Source organism: Pongo pygmaeus, chromosome 11 (genome assembly GCF_028885625.2).
Source record: "Pongo pygmaeus isolate AG05252 chromosome 11, NHGRI_mPonPyg2-v2.0_pri, whole genome shotgun sequence".
Taxonomy (NCBI): domain Eukaryota; kingdom Metazoa; phylum Chordata; class Mammalia; order Primates; family Hominidae; genus Pongo; species Pongo pygmaeus.
Genome location: NC_072384.2, coordinates 17447108 through 17463481, shown reverse-complemented (window position 1 = coordinate 17463481; position 16374 = coordinate 17447108). Strand labels below are relative to the sequence as shown.

The following is a 16374-nucleotide window of genomic DNA, read 5'->3' as shown; positions in this document are numbered from 1 at the left end:
GCCCAACTTTCAATAATGGACGGAACAGCTAGGCAGAAGATCAGCAAGGAAACAGAAGGCTGAACAAGCTACACCTACAGACCTCTGCAGAACACCCAATCAGAGAACACACATTCTTCTGAAGAGCACCTGAAACATTTACCAGGATACATCAAATGCTAAACCATAAAACAAGCCTCAATAAAATTAAAAGGACTGATATCACACAAAGTCTGTTCTGTGATCAAAATGGAATGAAATTAGAAATCGATAATAGAAGGAAATTTGAGAAATTCATAAATATGTGGAAATTAAACAACTAAATACAAATGGGTCAAAGAAGAAATCAGAAAGAAAATTTAACAGTACTTGAAATAAATGAAAATGAAAACACAATATACATAAATTTATGGGATGCAGTGAAAACAGTACATACAGGGAAATGTACAGCTATAAACACCTATATTAGCCAGACATGGTGGCTCATGCCTGTAGTTGCAGCTACTTGGAAAGCTGAAGCAGGAGGATCATTTAAGTCCAGAAGTTTGAGACCAGCCTGGACAACATAGCAAGACCTCATTCCAAACCAAAAACAAAAAACCCCCCAAACCCCACCTATATTTAAAAAGAAGAATGATCTCAAATCAGGAATTGAAACGTCCACTTAAGAAACAGAAAAAAAAAAATAGCAAGCAAAATCCAAAGTAAGCAGAAAGGAAATAATAAAGATTAAAGCAGAAATAAATAAAACAGAATAGAAAAACAATCAAGGAAAATCAATAAAAGTAAAAATAGATTATTTTAAAAGATCAACCAAATTTCTAAACCTTTAGCTAGACTGACCAATAAAAAGGAGAGAAGGCAAATTACTAAAGTCGAGAATAAAAGAGAGAGGCCAGGTACAGTGGCTCACACCTATAATCCCAGCGCTTTGGGAGGCTGAGGCAGGAAGATAGAGACCAGCTTGGGCAAGATAGCAAGACTCCATCTCTAAAAAAAAAAAAAAAAAAAAGGAAAATTAGCTAGGCATGGCTAGGCATGGTGGCTCATGCCTGTAATCCCAACAGTTTGGGAAGCTAAGGTGGGAGGATCACTTGAGGCCAGGAGTTTCAGACCAGTGTGGGCAACATAGTGAGATTGCCTCTACAAAAAAAACAAAAAACTTAGCCAGGCGTGGTGGTGCACACCTATAGTTCCAGCTACTCAGGAGGCTGAGGTGGGAGGACTGCCTGAGCCTAGGAGGTCAAGGCTGTGGTCAAGCTATGATTGCACCACTGCACTCCACCCAGAATGACAGAGTGAGACTCTGTCTCAAAAAAAAAAAAGGTGGGGGCGAGGGAGGCCAAGGCAGGAGGATTACTTGAGGCCAAGAGCTCGAGACCAGGCTGGGAAACATAGTGAGACCCTAGCGCTACAAAAAGGTAAAACAAAAATTAGCCGGGTGTGGTGGCTTATGCCTGTAGTCCAGCTACTCAGGAGGCTGAGGCAGGAGGATCACTTGAGCCCAGGAATTCGGGGCTACAGTGAGCCATGATCAAGCCACTGATTTCTAGCCTGGGTGACACAGCAAGACCCTGTCTCTATAAAATAAAAATTAAGAAAGAATAAAAGAGAGAGAATCAATGCTGACCTTACAATAATAAAAGGGATAATAGGGGAATCATTTTAAATTGCATGCCAACAAATCCAGTAACTGAGATGCAGAAATTCCTACAAATAAACAAACTATCGAAAAACTTTCCACAAAGAAAATGCGAGACCCAGATGGTTTCAATTGTAATTCCACCAAATGTTTAAAGAATTAACACAAATTCTTCACAAACTTTTCCAAAAAATAGAAGATGGAACATTTCTAACTCATTCTGTGAGGGGCCAATATATTCTGATGTTAAAACCAGACAAAGACATCACAAGAAAACTACAGATCAATAGCCCCTAAAAAATAAAGATGAAAAAATCCTCAACAGAGTACTAGCAATCCAATTGCAGCAACCTTTTTTTTTTTTTTTTGAGATGAAGTCTTGCTTTGTTGCCAGGCTGGAGTGCAGTGGCGCAATCTTGGCTCACCGCAACCTCTGCCTTCCGGGTTCAAGCGATTCTCCTGCCTCAGCCTCCCAAGTAGCTGGGACTACAGGCATGTGCCACCACGCCCAGCTAATTTTTTGTATCTTTAGATGGGGTTTCACCATGTTGGCCAGGATGGTCTCCATCTCTTGACCTCGTGATCTGCCTGCCTCAGCCTCCCAAAGTGCCAGGATTACAGGCATGTGCCAGCGACCCTGGCCAGCAACTTATTTTTAAAAAGATTATGCACTGTAACCAAGCAGAATTTACCCCATGAATGCAAAGTTGGCGTAACACTAAAAAAAATTAATTAATGTAACATGTCAATACAATAGGATAAAAACCACATGATCATCTCAACAGATGCAAAGTACTTGACAAAATTCAATACCTCTTCATAATAAAATAACTCAAACTAGGAATAAAAGGCAACTCCTCAACCTGATAAAGGGTATCTATGAAAAATATCACAGCTAACATCATCCCTACTAGTGAAAACACTGAAGGCTTTCGTCGTAACTTCAGGAACAAGATGAAAATGTACGTATGTGCTTGTTATTTCTGTTCATTGCTATACTGAAGGTTCCAGTCAACTAGGCAAGGAAAAGAAAGAAATTCATCCAGATTGGAAAGGAAGAAGTAAATTTATTTGTATTTGCAGAAGATATGATCTTGCATATAGAAAAGCCTAAAGAATCCACTAAAAAAGTATTAAAATTAATAAACAAGTTCAGGCCAGGTGCAGTGGCTCACACCTGTAATCCCAGCACTTTAGGAGGCCAAGGTGGGTGGATCACTTGAGGCCAGGAGTTTGAGATCAGCCTGGGCAACATGGTGAAACCTCGTCTCTACTAAAAATACAAAAATTAGCTGAGCATGGTGGTGCATGCCTGTAATCCCAGCTACTTGGGAGGCTGAGGCAGGAGAATCACTTGAACCTGGAAGGCAGAGGTTGCAGTGAGACGAGATTGTGCCTCTGCACTCCAGCATGGGTGACAGTGTGAGACTCCATCTCAAAAATAATAATAATAATAATAATAATAAACAAGTTCAGCAAGTGAGCAGGATACAAGATCAATACAGAAAAACCAACAGTATTTTATACAATATTGAAAAATCTAAAAATGGAATTAAGAAACAACATTTACAATAGCATCAGAAAGAATACTTAAGAATAACTTAACAAAAAATGCAAAACTTGTACTCAAAACTACAAGTGTTGAACAAAATTAAAGAAAATCTAAATAAAATGGAAAAACATTCCATATTTATAAGTCTGTAGACTTAACAGTCAAGATGGTGTTGGGTGTGGGGGCATGCACCTATAGTCCCAGCTACTCAGGAAGCTGAGGAGAGAATCGCTTGAGCCCAGGAGTTCATGGCTGCAGTGAGCTATGATCACACCACTATACTCAGCCTGGCAACAGAGCAAGGCCGCATCTCGAAAAAAAAGTATATATTGTCAAGATGGCAACATGCCCCAAACCCAAATTGATCTATAGGTGCAATGTAATCCCTATCAAAATCCCAGTTGGCTTCTTTGCAGATATATCAACAAGATGATCCTACAATTCATATAGAACTTTGGGGGACTCAGAATAGCCAAAACAATCTGAAAAAGAATGAAGTTGAAGGATTTACACTTCCTGATTTCAAATCTTCTTACAGTGCTATAATCATCAAGAGAGCATAGTACTGGCAAAAGGACAGACATACAGATAAATGGAATAGAATGGAAAGTCCAGAAATAAACCCTTACACATATATGTTCAATTTATTTTTAAAAGTTAGACTATCTTTAAAGCAATTTTAGGCTTACAGAAAAATTGATGGCCAGACAAGGTGGCTCACACCTGTAATCCCAGCACTTTGGGAGGCTGAGGTAAGATGATCTCCTGAGGCCAGGAGTTTGAGACTAGTGCGGGCAACATAGTCAGACCCTGTCTCCATCTCTACAAAAAATGGAAATAATTAGCCAGGCATGGTTGCGTGTGCCTGTAGTCCCAGCTACTCGGGAGGCTGAGGTGGGAGGATTGCTTGAGCCCAGGAAATCAAGGCTGGAGTGAGCTGTGATTGTGCCCCCATACTTCAGCCTGTGTAACAGAATGAGACCCTGTCTCAAAAATAAAAATAAAATAAAATAAAACAAAAACTAAGCAGGAAGTACAGAGAATTTCCATATGTCCCCCTCCTCATGCCCAGTTTCCTATAGTATTAACATCTTGCACTAGTGTGGTACATTCGTTACAATCAATAAACCAATATTAACACATTGTTATTGCTATCAAAGTTCAATTAAATTTTGACAAGGGTGCCAACACCATTCAATGAAGGAAAGAGTTTTTGCAATAAATGAAGCTGGAACAACTGTATAGTCACACACAAAAGAATGATTTTGGACCCCTACCTCATGCCATATACAAAAATTAATTAATGCAACAGTACTGTAAATCTCTTAGAAGAAACACAGGAGTAAATCTTGCATTAGGCAATGGATTCCTAGTTATTACACCAAAAACACAGGCAAATAAGAAAAAAATAGATACACTGAATTCCATAAAAATTAAAAACTTTTGTGCTTCAAAGGATACTATGAAGAAAGTAAAAAGACAATCCATAGAATAGGAGAACATTTTTGCAAATCATTTATCTAAGAAGCTTATATACAGAATTAATAAAGAACTTCTATGCTCCACAAGAAAAAGACAAGTAACCCAATCTTTTAAATGGGCAAGTAATCTGAATAGACATTTGTTCAAAGATAACAAACGGCCAAAAAGCACATGAAAAGATGCTCAACATCATTAGCCATCAGGGAAATGTCAAAACCACAATGAGATGCTACTTCACATTTACTGCAAGGGCTAAAACAACAATAACAGAAAACAAACCTACAGAAAAAAAAGTGTGAGGATGTGGAGAAATGGGAATCCTCAAACGTTTGCTGGTGGAAATGTAAAATAGTGCAGCTGCTTTGGAAAATTGTTTGGCAGTTCATCAAAAGGTTAAAAATGCAGTTACCTTATGATCTGGCAGTTCCATTCTTAGTTATAAACTCAAGAGAACTGAAAACATGTCCACACAAACACTTGTACATGAATGTTCATAGCAGTGTTATTGATCACAGCCAAAAAAGTGTGAACACAAATGTTTATCAACTAATGAATGAATAAGCACCATGTGGCATATCCATAAAATGAATATTATTCAGTCATTACAAGAAACGCTACAATATGGATGACCTTAGAAAACTTTATACAAAGGGAAAGAACCCAGACACAAAAGGCGACACATTGTAGGATTCCATTTATATTAAGCGTAAAGAATAATCAAATCCATAAAGTAGATCAGTGGTTGCTGAGGACTGGTAGGAGGGGAAATGGGGAGTGTTATGGGACTTCTTTTTGGGGTGATAAGAATATCTAAACATGGATTGTGGGGATGGTTACATAACTGTGGATATACGAAAAAAATCATTGAATTACCACTTTAAAATGACTTTGTAGCATGTGAATTAAATCTCGGTAAAGCTGTTACATTAAAAGAAAAAGCTAAAGTAAAAACAATATCTTTCAAGAATTGCATTGCAATCATATTAGACCACGTGATTAAATCCTCAAAAGCGTGGGGCAGGTGGTAAATCCTGGCCAAGTCTCCTCGAGCCAGGCCAGATGGCAGTGCAGCATCGCGCTGAAGGCGCTGAGGTTGCAGCGGATGCATTCCGGGCCAGTGATATGATGCGGACAGGAAAAGCCTTTTGTTCTGGGAAAAAATGGAGGATTGAAACCTCTTCATGTCTTTTTCCCAGGCCCTGATTTAGGAAGACCAAAACAGGGACTTCTACAGTAGCGGCTTCATCAGCAGATGCTGGGTGGTCGCCTCTGCACATGGCCTGGTGGGCGGGGCGCCTTACCGCCTCACACTGGGTGGATGGGCCTGTGTATGGCCTCTCTCCAGCTGTGACCGACAGTACTCACTCAGCCCAGGCTTCCAGGCCCTGCTGGGCCCTCCTATCCACTGAAGGAAATGGGAGATGAGTGGGCAATGGAAAAGCCTTTGGAGTCAAAGGTAAATCCATGAGTTGACCACTTATTGCTGTGAGACCCTGGACAGCCAGATATAGAGTTCTTGTTCTAGCACTGGCCCTAGGAATCCCCAGAACTGGGCCTCTTACCCACACCATTGCCTGTAATCCACAAACCTATGAGGTAGGAGTGGCCTTCTTTCCCAGATCCTCCCTCTCCCTGAGTCCCAGAGTTACTGGGCAAACTTGGTTGACCACAGGCATCCAGGCAGTCTCAACTTGGTTTTGTTGTTTTGACACAGTTGTCATTTTTGCAGTCATCCTTGTAATGTAAAAGGTTTGTTTTCTTTTTTCCCTTTTTCTTTTTTTTCGCCCCTATTTTCTTTTCTCTTCTTCTCCCAGTCTCCTGCTTTCCTTTCACCCCCCAAAAGAAGTCTAACTATTAGGGTTAGCAGCAAAATGAAAGAAAGTGGTTTAAAACTCAGAGAGCCAGGGCTAGGGGTAGTGGCTCACACCTGTAATTCCAGCACTTTGGGAGGCTGAGGCAGGTGGATCACCTGAGGTCAGAAGTTCAAGAGCAGCCTGGTCAACACTGAAACCCCATCTCTACTAAACATACAAAAATTAGCTGGGCATGGTGGCGCATGCCTGTAATCCCAGCTACTCATGAGGCTGAGACAGGAGAGTCACTTGAACCCAGGAGGTGGAGGTTGCAGTGAGTGGAGGTCATGCCATTGCACTCCAGCCTGGGTAACAGAGAGATACTCAGTCTCAAAAAAACAAAAACAAGTCAGAGAGCCAGAAAATAGGAATTTTAGAGTAAGGAGCTGGGGCAATTACATGCTCTGGCGGTGTTTAAGAATCTGGGGGCCCCAAAGCCAGCCCTGGGCATTTCTTGGGTATCATGTGCCTCTCTGTGGGGGCAGTGCTTCAAAGCCTCCCACTCAGGAGATCTTTGTCAGCAGTGTGATGAGTGGGAAGAGAAAGGCGTACAGCAGTGCGCATGCCAGGCCCTATATGCTTTTAAAAAGGGACTTTCTATAGCTACGGACACTCCTATAAGAGAGCAGAAACTGATTTCCTCCCTGCGGTAGGGAGATTTTTCTTACCCTTTTGAACTGCTTCTTTTTTTAACCATGAGGACATTACTTTCCATCTAAAAAGTAATAATGTGAAAACCACATAGGGTGAATGGTATAGAGCCGAGAAGTGCCTGCTCCGGAGGCTGCAAGCTCGGGCTCCCGCAGCACAGCTGCTGCCCACTCTGCTGGAGGCCTCTTCTGGGTGCATCTTCATGAGTTACAAGAAGCACATTACTTTGACCCCAAAGGTAATTATCTTGACTCACTAACTATCTGAATCAGCATATTTGGCTTGGAATCACATAGCTATTACTCCAAACCTGCTCTTTCTTGAAAGAGCAAAGGTTTTTGGTTTGTTGGTTGTTTTACCATTTATAGACATTTAAAGGACTCTTAAGGCAATGTTAAGACTTGTTAACTGGATGGGTGTGGTGGCTCATGCCTGTAATCCCAGCGCTTTGGGGGGCCAAGGCTGGAGGAGCATTGCTTGAGCCCAGAAGTTGGTGACCGGCCTGGGCCATCATAGTGGGACTAACCTTGTCTCTACTAACAAAAAAAAAAAAAAAAAAAAAAAGACTTGTTGATATGGTTTGGCTGTGTCCCCAACCACATATTATCTTGAATTGTAACTCCCACAATTCCCACGTCATGGGAGGAACCCAGTGGGAGGTGATTGAATTGTGGGGGTGGGTCTTTCCTGCACTGTTCTCGTGGTAGTGAATGAGTCTCATGAGATCTGATGGTTTTAAAAACGGGAGTTTTCCTGCACAAGCTCTCTCTTTGCTGCTGCCATTCATGTGAGACGTGACTTGCCCCTCTTGCCTTCTGCCATGATTGTGAGGCCTCCCCAGTCTATGGAACTGGAAGTCTTTAAACCTTCTTCCTGTATAAATTACCCAGTCTTGGGTATGTCTTTATCAGCAGCATGAAAATGAACTAATACACTTGTTACATATTTTGAGCCATGGAAAGTGCTCAATTTGGAATAAGTATATGCCCTTGAAGGGTGGCAATTTTCACCAAGATGGATACCACAGTATTTGAATGTTTACCGCATGCCAAACAGTTCCCACACATAATATCTTAATTTCTTCTAACAACACCTCTATAAGGTAAGTGCTATTATTACTCCCACAGAGACCAATTAGGGAAATGACTTATTCAAAGTCAAAGAGTTAGTAAACTATTGGAGCCAGGATCTGAGGCTAGGTCTGGTTAAACTCCAGAGCCTGAGCACATAATGCTTACACTACTGTGAACTGTGGGAAGGGAAATACAAGTTCACACATCACCAAATCCAGTGCCAAGTTAAGCAGATCAAAAACATAATAGTCACTTGGAGGATAACCACAATGAGGTAGCCCTACCTATTAGGCACCTACTGGATGCTGGGCATCCTGCTGGGCACATCCATCCCCATGACCTCTCTGTGCACTGACATCTGACATCTTTCTCAGGGAGAAGGAAACTGAAGCTCACGGGGGTGAAGTGACTTTTGCCCTAGGCCAGATAGCCCATAGGTGCAGAAAGGAGATAAGATTCAGGGTCACATGACCCCAAAGCACCCTCCCTTGCCACTTCTATTCTTGCTCCTGTTCTCTACCCTAAGTGATCCGGATGGGCTCCTGCATGAGTAGATGAAAAGACCACCCTGAAGAATGTTCATTCCTTCCTCATTGCAATAGTGCCACGGCCCTGCTTGGCCCAAGGTGGGGTGTGGTCTGGGGCAAACATGTTCTTCCCTTCCCTTCCCAAACCAGAAGCTGGGACTGTACTGATCTAGAAGGGGAGGACAAGGATAGTGAGTCACTGGGGCTGTTTCTCTTCCGTCAGCCCTGTTTCCTGGTTCCTCCAGGAACCTCACTGACAGCAAGCTTTGTGCTGGCTTCCATTCTGAAGTGGAGGCTCCTGGCTGGGTGTCGCCTGGACACTTTGTTCCTGGTGGGCACTGTGCACTCAGAAGAAGGCTGGGCCAAAATGGGTCTGTACTCAAGTTTCCAGTGGTATTTCATCAATAAGGAAGATCACTGAGGCTGTGACTCCAGACAGGGTTGTGACTCCAGACAGGGTTGTGAAAATAACTAGGAATGAAAAAAGCAGCTGGATCAAAGGTTACAAAGAGTTGGATACATTGGCTCACACTTGTAATCCCAGCACTTTGGGAGGCTGAAGTGGAGGATCACTTGAGGCCAGGAGTTTGAGACTAGCCTGAGCAACATAGTGAGATTCCATTTCTACAAAAAAAAATTTAATAAGACTATATTTTAAAAAATGCAATCAAGGTATTAACTGGGGGGAAAAAAGAAAGAAAGAAAAAAATGGGTTATAGAGAACCCTGCCTGACTGAAGGGGCTTCGCACACTGCCATTTTACCCACACACTGATAGAAGAAAATGCTTCAAGGAGACCTCATTTGCCCAGATAACTTCCCTTAATTAAGAAATTTCAAAAAATTCCCTGAATGGTTTAGATAATATGTTTGTCCAATCATGCCTTCACAAGGGATCTGAAGCAATGTAGTTCTGGTCCAGAGCTGTCAGTGCTGAGGAGATTCCCAGTGTCCACAGCTGCTGCTCCCAAGATCACTGCTGGTATTTCTCTGAACTGTCTTCCTGGGCAATAACTTGAAAGAGGCTGAAGTTTGTTAGCTCCATGACTCTACCTGGAGTTCCAGCCTTACACATCCCAATCAGGATGGGGCATCTCCCTGGCTCGATGAGCCACAGGGGCTCCAAACCTGCCTGACTTTTCATCTCCCTCTCCCATGGAACATTCTCATACACAGTGTTCTGTTACGGGCACTGTTGCTCCACCACTCACCCAGGCCTAGCCTCCTGCCTCTCTGACACCCAATGGCGACCAAGTCCTAGCAGTACTATCTCTAAAGGTCCTCCCTATCTGTCGTCTGCCCTTCATTTTCCCAGTTACTCCAGTTACTGTCCTACTCAAGGACCCCCATCCCATCTGTGCTACTATAACCACATGGTCCATCCCTTGCTTCAATCATAGAATTCTTTCTTCAGATCAAAGTATATTCAGACACCCGATACAGTAACAAAAGCAAGCTATCCTGGAAGGAAGAAGGAATCAGGAGGCAGAGGTACGAAATACCTGTGGCCGGTATGTACCTCACCTTCTGGGTGAGGTAGACTCCTGCCTCATCTCTTCCCTGGAATTCCTGCGGTTCCCTGAATACACACCATGAAGTTTCCATTTTTGAGATGGATTATTTCTTCTGCTCACAGTGTCTTCCTTTCTTGTCTGTCCAGCACATGGTTAAAGCATGAGATGTGAAACCAGGAAGAACCAGGTCTGAATCTTAGCTCCACCAGTGGTAGCTCCAAACCTTAGTCCTTTCTGAGCCTGCTTCTTCAACCCTAAGGTAAAAGTAATATCAGTACTTATGTTATACCCCTGTTCACGGCATTAAATAATGCTATATTTAAGTTGCTCAGCAGAGAGATGGTAAGCACTCAACAAATGTTCACACATCATAATTTTCCTCACCCTTCATGAGTCAACTCCACAGCATCTCCTCCACGAAGCTTTCCCCAATCTCCTCCAGCTGTGTCCCCAGTGAAATCTACCACCCTGCATTTACAGTCAGGAGGCAGCATCCTGCCTCCCTCCTCGCACTGTGACCTCATTAAGGGCAGAGGCTATCTTGTTCATCTTTGGTTCTCTGCTATTCAGTAGTATCCACCACTTAGTAGAGCTCAGTGTTCATGGAATTAGTTAATTAATAAAAAAGGGAGGAAGTATGATCATTCATTAATGAAATGTATTGAACATGTACTGTGTGACAGACAATGTGCTGGCTGCTGGGGATACATCTGGGAATAAACAGAAGGAGTTCTTGCCCTCATGGAGCTCCCATTCTAATGAGGAGGATACACTCAATAAACAACTACATGTATAGTATACTAGATAATGCAAAGTGGTTTGGGAAAAAATAAAGCAGATTGGGGTAACAACGCAAGAAGCAGTTGTTGCTCTTATTTTATTTTTTTCAAAATGGAGTCTGACTCTGTCACCCAGGCTGGAGTGCTATGGCGCAATCTCACCTCACTCCAACCTTCGCCTCTCAGGTTCGAGTGATTCTCCCGCCTCAGCCTCCCAAGTAGCTGGGATTACAGGCGCCCACCACCATACCTGGCTAATTTTTTTTGTATTTTTAGTAGAGACGGGGTTTCACCATGTTGGCCAGGCTGGTCTCGAACTCCTAACCTCAAGTGATCTGCCTGCCTTGACCTCCCAAAGTGCTGGAATAACAGGCGTGAGCCACTGAGACTGACCTTGTTGCTGTTTATGTTAGGTCAGGGAAGGCCTCACAGAAAAGGTGACGTCTGAACAGAGAGCTGAAGAAAGTGAGGAAGAAGGCGCATGGACATTAGAGGGTGGGAAGATAGGGAAGAGCACAACCCAGATCAAGGGAGAAGCCAAGTGTAAAGGCCCTGAGGGGAGAGCGTGCTGCATGGGAGGCCAGCCAGCGGGGGCCCGGGCTGGAGTGCTACGAGATGAGGGCAGAGAAGCAGTGGGGTGGGGGTGGGGGTCCTGTGGGGTGCAGATCGTGGGTCATGTGGGGCTCTACCATTCCTTCATGAAGATGCGCATGATTATTGCTTGATTACTTTCTTGGGCATCTTGAAAATCCTGTCCTCCTACCTATGTTAAAATGCAGCAGAAAGGAAAAGTCCTAGCCTTACTCAGTCTTAATGAGTACAAATGAAGTTGTTTTACATTAATATCTAAATCTCAATGGTTTGAGTTCTTACCTGTGCAAATGTAGAATGTCCCAGCTCCAGGAAAATTCTTTTCCCCTTAGTATTTCTAGGAATCCTAGGGGCGTGTGCATGGTTGTATGATCCTAAACCAGTTGCCGGGGCTGGTCAGGTCATGCTTTGGCAGCATCAGGCTCCAATGGTCCTACAGACACACCACAGCAGGGCGCTCCACTCACCTCACCAGCCCCTAGGTCATCCAGAGGATTTATCATTATTCTGAGACTCCACAGGGCCTTGCCTGTGGATCCAGAAAGCTACCACTGTGCCTCAATACAAGACACTACTCTTGGGAGGTGAGAACATTCCGTCTGGGTTCAGATGAGAGGGGCCGTTCCACAGCAACATTTTTTTAACTCCAGTGTTACAGTGTCTATGGACACAGCTTTTGGTTCACACCTAGAGCCCTTATCTCCCCAGGGAGCAAACTTACCTTCAAGTTGGCTGGTTCAGGACATACCTGGACAGCAGCTTGCCTCCAACCTTCTATCTTCTTGGCAAGCTGGGCTTGCTGTCAGACTAGTCCTTTTCTTAGGGTAGATTTTCTCTTGAGGCTCCCATTAGTCTCTGCAAGTGGGCCTCTGCCTGGGCCACTCCAGCACATTAGGCCTGTCAGTAGTCAAAGCCAAGAGTGCACAAAGTTTCCGACTTTCTCCCAGGATCCCCAGGCCCAACAAAAATCAATGAATGTGATGCCTGAGGAGGATTATTGCCTAACTACGTACCAGTACTGCTGAATCCCATCTCCTACTCAGCTGGGACCCACTGAAGTTCTTTCTCAGGATATTAGCTTTATCAACATCCCAAGGTTTTCCATTTCTTATTCAAGGTGTGATTACATTGAGCAGTAACAGCAAAACCTGAAAGAGAATGGATACAGGTGTTCATTTCAGATGGTACAAGTTTAACAAGGTACAAGAGCAACTTAAGGTTTGACATAAAACCTCTAAGCATATATTTAAATCCTAGTGTTTCATCCAGAAAACACCACAGCATAACTGAGAGCACTGGAGGCAGAAATAATTTAGTTTAGATCCATGGATTGCTTGCTATTTACTGTGTGACTCTGGGTAGCCATTTACTTTAAACCTATTTTTCCCACTTATAGAAAGGTAATGATGACCACTTGTTGGAAAACTTGAGGGTAATATTTGTAAAGGTCATAGTAATACCCAACAACTCGGACCCAACACCTGGTAGGCACAAAGTCAGTTCTGCTTCCTTTCCCTTTCTGTAGAGAAATGTACAGGATATTCCTTATATGCCACTTATGCTATGGGATTGACATAGGTTTTGTCCCTTATGCTATGGGATTGACTAGGTTTTGCTCTAAAAAGCTTTAAAAAAGAAAATTCATTACTATAAGATCAATTCGATTCCAACTTAATCTTACAGTAACTCTAAGGTATGATTATGCTGCAATTCTAGTGTATTTGATTTTTATTTCATATTGAACATCATTATATTCTCAATAAACCCTTATCAGGCTTTAACTGTCTCATAGCTTTCTCTCTGATTTCCTCGATAAAAACAAAAGAGCAATAATTAGGAAAGATCAGAAAATAAAAGCCAAGGAATGAAAAGTCTGAATAAAAGCTATTGCATACTCTACATAGAAAAGATCTAGCTGATATGGTGGTCACGAAGGCACACAGGATCTGGAATCAGGAGACCTGAGCTTGAATTCTGACTCAGCCACTCAGTAGATGGGAGGCATCTTGGTCTCTATGGGCCATTTTCCTCATCTAAGATGCAAATACCATCCCAATTACAATCGGTGTCAAATGACAAGTGCTATATGTTAGTTCAGTTCAACAAGCCAAATAGAGACAATCAGACAGACCTGGTCCCTGCCCCAGGGAGCTCAGTCTCTTTGACCTGGGCCCTACCTTTTCCCTGATCTGGTTTTTAGTAGAGGCCAGCTTGGAATTGCTACTCATGACTACATTGATTGACTTCCGGGAGAGCCCTTTGAAACACCAGTGCTCACTGACCTAACCTTCTCTGCTGGTTTTACATAGAACTGGTCTGGGGAACTCACTCTATTTCCATGCTATCTCTAGCCAAAATACTTAACTTCTTGCACAAAAATTATAAAATAAAGAATTACAAATAAATCACTCCCCCTGCAAACTCAAAGACCAGGCTCATCCCCTCTCCTGACTCTGTGTGGCAATATCATCCTTTGCCCAAAAGAGATCCTCTCATACTGGAGACCAAACTCCAGGTCACTTTATTGCCAATCCTGTGCGTTTACATGCCATCATAGTAAAATTTACAAAGTGTTTTCCCTAAAGCCTCGCCCACTGCTACCCAGGTCAAGTAGAACCAAAGGATATCTAGCTGTCTGTCCTTGGGACTGACACACCCTGAATCTCTCCTCTCGCATTTTTAAGCAGTTATGCCACAGAAAGAACCTTTGGGCCCAGGACCCTGGGTTTTGTAAGAACCAGTCTTTAGGAGAACAGACCCAAACCCTCTTCTTCTAAAGTGAGTGGTGTTTTTACTAGTTGCTTCTTCAAACTTTGTAATTCGAGTCCTTCTTTAAAGTAACAAAAATGTTTTCAAAGTCTTCTGCTGAATCTCTTACCAAACAATAACCTTCAAGTTTTGGTGAAACTATTACTTTTATGTGTTGAGCTTGCTTAAAACAAGGCACGCAAGTAATCCTGTGACGTACTCCATTTTCTTCAAAAACTGATGAACAAGCTTTGCGCAGTGGCAGTATCACAGCCAATGAGGTTTACTTGAGGTGTGATTATTGCTAATTGAAAAACTGATGAACATATGAAGTGCATGTCTGTAGCTTAATAATACAAAGTCAGCCAACTTGAGACCTTGGCTCAGGTATTTTTGCAACATTTCTAGCCCATGACTACACTGGGTAATCCTACCTCTTTGGACTTATCAAACATCTCTGTAATGCTTTAATATACAATAGACATCTACATCACTCCAAACGACACTCTACCTGCTCCAGGGGGAGTCTTACATCAGAGGACTTCTGCTGCTGCGATAGAGGAAGATCACAGAAAGAGACAGTATGGAGTTTGATTCAATAATTTCTGCCTGTCTGAGAGGAACAGTACACAGGCAGGTGGGGAAGAGTTGGTTTATAAACAGTGGTTACCAATGCCTTCCAAAAAACTGTACAGTAATTTACTAGTAGTCTCTCTTTACCCCCGCCAGGACAATCTCAGCAGCAACTCTGCAGTTAGAAGGCAATAGGATAATGTACTTAAAATGATGAAAGAAAAACCTGTCAACTAAGTTGTTTTTTTTTTTTTTTTGAGACAGGGTCTCACTCTGTCACCCAGGTTAGAGTGCAGTGGTGTGATTTCAGCCCACTGCAGCACTACACAACCTTCTGTAGTCAAGGGATCCTCCCACCTCAGCCTCCTGAGCAGCTGGGACTACAGGCATGAGCCATCACATTCAGCTAATTTTTCTATTTTTTGTACAGATGGAGTTTTGCCATGTTGCCCCGGCTGGTCTCGAACTCTTGAGCTCAAGTGATCAGCTTGTCTCAAGCTCCCAAAGTGCTGGGATTACAGGTGTGAGCCACTGCACCCAGCAAAGAATTCTGAATCTGGTAAAACTATCCTTCAAAATCAAGGGAGAAACTAGATATCCCTAAATAAACAAAAGCTGAAGGAATTCATTACTAGACCTACCCTGCAAGAAATGTTAAAGGGAGTCCCTTCCTTCAGGTTGTAAGTAAACAACACTAGACAGTAACTCAAAGACGTATAAAAATGTACATTTTTCCTTTCAAGGTAAACACATAGACAAATATAAAAACCAGTATTATTGCAATTTTGGTTCATAACTCCCCTTATTATTTTACAGGACTTAAAATAGAAAAGCATAAAAAACTATAAATCTTTGCTAGTGGGTACACAATATATAAAGATGTAATTTGTGACAGCAATAACATAAAGAAGAGACGGAGCTGTAAAGGACATCTTTTGTATGCAATTAAAGTTATCAGTTTAAAATAGGTTGGTATAACATTAGGATGTTTTATGTAAGTCTCATGGTAACACAAAGGAAATATCTACAGAATATACACAAAAGGAAGTGAGAAGGGAACCAAACATGCCACTATAAAAAAATCAACTGAACTCGCTGGGCGCGGTGGCTCACGCCTGTAATCTCAGCACTTTGGGAGGCTAAGGCGGGCGGATCACAAGGTCAGGAGTTCAAGACCAGCCTGGCCAATATGGTGAAACCCTGTCTCTATTAAAAATACAAAAATTGGCCCGGTGGGCGTGGTGGCACATGCCTGTAGTCCCAGCTACTCAGGGGGCTGAGGCAGAGGAATTGCTTGAACCTGGGAGGCAGAGGTTGCAGTGAGCCAAGATCATGCCACTGCACTCCAGCCTGGGTGACAGAGTGAGACTCCGTCTCAAAAAAAAAAAAAGGAAAAAGAAAAACAAAATCA

At 42.7% G+C, this 16374-nt stretch overlaps 1 pseudogene; it reads left to right on the top strand.

Moving 5' to 3' along the window:
- The first annotated feature begins 14637 nt into the window (after positions 1-14637).
- Positions 14638-14798, top strand: LOC129032341 (U4 spliceosomal RNA; annotated as a pseudogene).
- Positions 14799-16374: the final 1576 nt, after the last annotated feature.